This window comes from Hipposideros armiger, unplaced genomic scaffold, assembly GCF_001890085.2.
Source record: "Hipposideros armiger isolate ML-2016 unplaced genomic scaffold, ASM189008v1 scaffold_442, whole genome shotgun sequence".
Lineage (NCBI taxonomy): Eukaryota > Metazoa > Chordata > Mammalia > Chiroptera > Hipposideridae > Hipposideros > Hipposideros armiger.
In genome coordinates, this window is record NW_017731792.1 from 1,243,233 (window position 1) to 1,249,648 (window position 6,416).

The window sequence follows — 6,416 nt, forward strand, 5'->3', positions numbered from 1 at the left end:
AATTGCAGATGTTCACAAACATTAAATATAGTACAAAATATTGTCGCTATTATTGAAGATGCATTCATTTAACTACACTTCATCCCTTGAACTTTGTAATTCTGTAATTTTATATATCATTAACCAAAACTCATTTTATGCAGCAATTGCATTATAAAGTCTTTTTTTTTAATCTGTTATAAAATATATCTCTTTTGTGTCCTAGTCTTTCCTTGGATCCATACAGACAAGTCCAGTCACTTTCCCTAGGGAGCTATTCAAAGTTTGAAGTCAGTTGTATACTTCAGTAATTTCTCCTGCAAGTTTTTGTCTCCATTTCAAGTATCAATGTCTCATGTAATGTTATCACCATAAAATGTCATTCCTGGATGTTCCTTTTATCTTTAAACATGTGCCCTGCTGAAGAGTAGTAACTTTGGAGTTAAATTGCTGTGTTGCTTTTTAGCTGTGTGACGTTGGTTTGTCATTTAATCTCTATGTACCTGCTTCCTCACCTGTAAAATGGGGATAATAATAATACCTCATAAAGTTGTTATTGAGAAGATTAAATAGGTTAATTTTACTATAGCTCTTATGCAAGTGTTAGGCATTATTGTTATTATTATAAAATTATGATAATACTCATCCTCATTCTAAATACTCGTTTAACATGCAAGATTTTTATCTGTTATAATACATAGTGAACTCATTGGCTATTATTAAAATCCCATCTTTAATTCCCATTCCCACTTCACAGCCATAATTGCTAATCTTTGATCCTTTATGCACTTACTTTATTGAGCTGAGTGTGGAACCTTAATACTGGTCTGTTTTATGTTTATTTGCATTAATTTTACCCTACTGGGTCACCCTAGCAGATTTGGTTGGGTCCTGACTTTCTCATGAAATGCATTTAGGTTTTTTAAAAAAATATTTTATCATTAAACTTATACATATATGTCTAATATGCTTTCTAAGCTTTAATTCAGATCACAGGTATCCAAAGTTGAGAGGAACTAGGGTAAAGGGATATATTTAGTAAATGCTGTTAAGAGGCTTCTCTGAGGTTTGAAATTGTATATATTATAGATACTTTTAGTTATTGTCCTTTGGAAAATTATTGATCTAAATGTCCTTTCATTAGCCAACATGTGCTATGTAGTTATCATGATTCTGCAAGAATTTATCAGATAGCTTTATGATAAATACAATATTATGCATATCATATACATTGTACTCTCATTATCTTAGTATCTCTTAACACTATTTAAGGAAAAAAAGGAGTTCAGTTTGCAGTAACTTATTCTTAGTGCAGCTGTGCAAGTTTTCAGTGAATATTATTCTAGACAGTCACTTAATATCCCTTAAACAAGCAGTTCTAGAATCAATGTTGGGATTGCTTTTAAGACAGGATCTGATCTTTGGGTTCTTTCTTTGAAAGTAATATTTACTATTTCCAGCCTTCTAGCACTAATAAAATATCAATATTAGTGATTTAGTTAAATCCGGAGAACCTTTTCTCAGAATTTGGAAAAAATGATGTCTGGGATAGGAGACCACTCAATTCAGAATAACCAGGTATTTTCATACACTTTAGGAGTCCCGTAGTTCAGTTAGGGAAGGAAGGGATTATTCTGGGGAATCAGAATTATAATGCATGTCTCACTTTAACTTAAGGGCCATGTCATGAGAAAAAAACTTGGATTCTAAATCCTGTAAGTGACAACATAACCAATTTGAGTGATTCATGTATCACCACTATACTGATTTCCAAGTTATACAAATCCCAATGAAATCCACGATGTAGCCTTATTCTTTTTACTATGCACTTTTCTTTTATCTATTCTGCACAATGTTTTATCCCAGCCATACTAAACTTTCAGTTCACGTCTATGTACTTGTATACCATATACCGTATCTCGCATGGAGACTTATCCACACTGTTCCTTGCTCCTTTTTTTGTAAGGAAATTTTTCTTCTTCCTCTCCTCCATTTACCTGACTAACTTCTAGTTATCTGTAATGTGTATCTCTTAAGTCACTGACTCTAGGAAGCCATCTCTTACGTCACCACTTCCCATCCATTGTTCCATCTGGTTTCTATTAGGTGGTGTTGCTGTGGGCTCCCACAGCTCTCTGTGTGACTTATATAAAACACTTATTACACACTACTTCAACAGCTAGTTCACACATCTATAACTCCACTGGATCCTAGCAACAGTAAAAAAAAGTAATTGTGATTTATTAAGTACATTTTATGTACACATATACAGATATTTACTTACATGTAATATATGTAATGTTTATATATATATATATATATGTCTATGTATAGATATGTAGATATAGGTGTACTTTTCTTCACATCTCTATGAAGGAACTATATAAAAAATAATAGAAACAGAAGACTTAAGTAATTTGTACAAGATCACACAGGTATGAATGAATGGACTGAGAATTTCAAGCAGTAGGCACCTCCTAAACTAATTAATACATTTAAAGATCTAAAATGAAGAGCAGTTTCCAAATGATCAAGATATGAAGTAACATTGCCCCTTTTGCATCTGTTTTCTGAACAAGGAGCAAATAGACCCAATAACATACTAGAGACATGCCTAATTTTCACACTAAACACTCATTGTTCTATACCCACAATAAAATTGTCAGCATGTTGTGGGTGTTCAAAATATTTGTTGATGGAATTAGTCATTCACACAGGTTGTTCCGAAAGAAGAGCTTGTACAGATGGAGTTGTGGGCTTTGCTTGCCTTGTGAAGATGACCTGATGTCTCACTTAGCCATTCTGTGGCACTGTGTACCTCTATTTCTTTTTACATAATTTTATCAATCCTTAAAATCTATAAAAGCAAGAATTAGGATTCACCTGAAAGCCAAAAATATGCTGAAAAGATCTCTCAAACTTATATATGCTTTCCATATCATTAAGAGTTCAACATCAACTGTAGTATTTTTAGGACACTCTTGCAGGATAAGGGTAAAAGTATATTGAAGGGTATGTCCTTGGTGGCTGCTCTGAATTCTGAACTTACTCAACCTTTTACAACTTTTAAGGACTTTGACATAAATATATGTTTATGTCATTGAGTGAGTTCAAAAGAAACATTTCATTAGGAATAGAAGGTCAGGGTATTTCAATGTTATAAAATAAACAGGGTGCATGGGAATATTATTTATGCCCTGTTTGACTATAAAATCTTTTTTCAAGTTACACACACACACACACACACACACACACACACACACACACATGGCCTGACAATTAGGTTCATGAACTCATCCTAGAAGAAGTGCTACATAATTCATTGTTGAGTATCACTACAGTTACCTTCAAAATACTCCACTTGGGAAGCTATGCACCAACACCAGCACCTAGTCCACTCTTCAAAGCAATTTTGGAACTCTTTTTCTGGAATGGCCATAAGACCTGTCGTTGTATTACCCTTGATTTCCTGAATGTCATCAAAATGTCTTCCTCTCAATATTTCCTTTATCTTCAGGTAAAGAAAGAAGTCACTGGGGGCCAGAACAGGTGAGCAGGGAGGGTGTTCCAATACAATTATTTGTTTACTGGCTGAAAACTCCCTCACAGACAGTGCCATGTGAGCTGGTACATTGTCATGATGTTAGAGCCATGAATTGTTGGCGAAAAGTTCATGTAATTTGCATCTAACTTTTTCACGCAGACTTTTCAGCACTTCCAAATAGTAAACTTGGTTAACTGTTTGTCCAGTTGGTACAAATTCATAATGAATAATCCCTCTGATATCAAAAAAGGTTAGCGACAGCATTGCAACAAGTTTGTGAACTTAATTGTCAGAACTTCCGTGTGTGTGTGTGTGTGTGTGTGTGTGTGTGTGTGTGTGTTTACATGTTTGGGCTATTGATTCCCCAATAAAGTGTGCTTCTCTCTTCAAGATCTACCTTGATGATCTAAAGCTAGTCACTCCCATAGATAACTGACTATCACGTTGTCAGTAAAGCTTATACTTCCTTCACATGAAACTGAGTACATGTTTTATTTAAATTAGTCCTAATTCTGTCACTTCAGTACTCCACTTTGTTAACAGTGGTGAGGCTTGGCTATTTTCCCTTTTTCTACATTTACACTGAGCAATTCTGAAACTACTGTCAGTAGACATGATTAGAATATGCTGAAATAGGAGCATAAAATAAAGCTTTCAAAGCCCTCAGAAGCTAACCATAGAAAACAGTAGCAATTTATTAGATAGTAGCTTATGCCACAAGCATAGATGCAAATTAAAACACCCTTGGGTTACAAATGTGAATAGTTTCATATAACCTGGAAAAAATTAATATTCAATTTCATACATCAGCAAAGAATTTGAGAAAAATTTTAAGGAGTGAAAACTAATTTTCCACATCTGGAAATATGACCCAGATTAAACCTAGCTATACATATAAATATAAATAAATATAAATATAAATATATATATGTAATATGCAACTGCAGTTTTTATAGCAACTCATTCTTTAAATATGCATTTCTGTATAAAGTATTGCTCACCATCTATGCACCTTGACAAATCAGTTATTTTCATTATTCTGCATTCCTTTCTAATTCTCATTCATGTGCAAACTTATTTTAACCTAGCATCATAAATTAATTTTCATGTTCTATTTATTTTTATTTAACTTATTAATCATAATCTTTTCCATGCAGCTACAAAGCATTCATAATTATAATTTTAATACTGGAATGCTTCTTTCATAATTTATATCATTTTTAATTTATCACTGTTATTAAATATTCTGTGGTACTATCTCACCTTTTTCTCTTACAATAATTCTAAGGGTTGTTTATAGGTGGAAAGGTGTGAGTATATTATAATCTATATCAAACGATTTTAAATGGGCTTCATAAGTGGCAAATTGTGATTTAGGATATCATGGGTCATGAAATTTTATAGTTTGATATATTTTGCATTACTGTCCATGTGTAAATTAAAATGACTTCAGTGGATTTTTCCACGACTGCAGACCTATAGGCAGCAGATTTCAGAGTTGTTCTAACAGTCTGAAACTAAGGAAGTTGCACAGAAGACCTATAATTTTCTCCCTCTTGATTATGTTTGTACCTGGGGTTAGTGACATCAATAAATTAGCAATGTTTAGAGTGGGGGGCAGGGTATAATTGATAGCTTCACAACACCACCAAATGTAGACGTGAAGAATTTTGCTATTTCCTAATTACTCTAAATTAGATATCTCAATGACAAATTGTATTTAATAATATATACTAAGCTGAAAAGTTAAGTTTATCTACCTGCATGGGCATATTTAGTTCTTAGCCATAACCATCTTTACACTGTTTAGCAGTTATTTATTAAATGCTATTAATGTGTAAACACAGTTGTAGATTATGGGATATACAGATAGACAAAGCAAAGTTCTTGCCCATGTGAAGTTTGTATACTAATTACTGAAGTAAGGCTAAGAAATTCTGTACATTGTCAAAATACATTTACTGTCCATAATTTGTTATTAACTGATTATTTCACTGAAGTTTCATAGGACGATATAAAATATTTTTACATTGTCCTTTCTACAGAAAAACAATAAAAATCTCCTTGAAAAATGAAAACATCTCTGGGGGATTTCTGCTTCAAGCCAGTAGAGTATAATAGATACACGAAACAACTAATAAATGAAATAAAATATGTAACACAACACTTTTCTTACATCAGATATCGGGACAGTGATTTCTGTGAGAGGGAAACGGATTAGGTAGTATTTTGATTGCCTTGAGTTACGGTCTGGAGAAATTTTCCAATTTATTCTGTTCAAGGATAACCCAGACAATGTCTGGCAATCCCTTTCTCAGCATTTAGGAAACAGAAGTAGGTAACTAAGAACGCTAAGGAAGCTAGAGAGTTCATAGGACAGAGTATACTGGAGAGAGAAGAGCTTCCCAAAGAAAGAGCTTCTGAGTTTTAAAGAATTCTCTCCAAGACTTCAATTGAATATTGATTGGCACAAACATGCAGAGAAACAACATGAGGCTGTGTAAAGAGCCTGAAAAGAACAGAAGAATACTCCTCAGAGCTTACACAGGGGGCAAGAGTAATTCATGTTCTACATAACCAAAGTGGAAAACTCTTAATTTCCAGAGTGGAACAAAACAAACACAAAACAAAGCAAAACAAAAAAACTCTACATTGGTTAGCTAGCGTACTCAGAAGGATACTATCTTAATAGTAGGGGATTATTCGTCCTAGGCTAACCACTGCTCTGGACACAGCTAACCAACCAAAAAAGCCATGTCAGAAAGAATCACACTAGTTCCGAGTAATGTGCCTGCTTCCTGGAACAATGATAGCAAGGTTATTGAGGGGGATACAAAACCATCCATGATGCCGTAAGGTAAAATTCATAATGTCTGACATCCAATGAGTTATT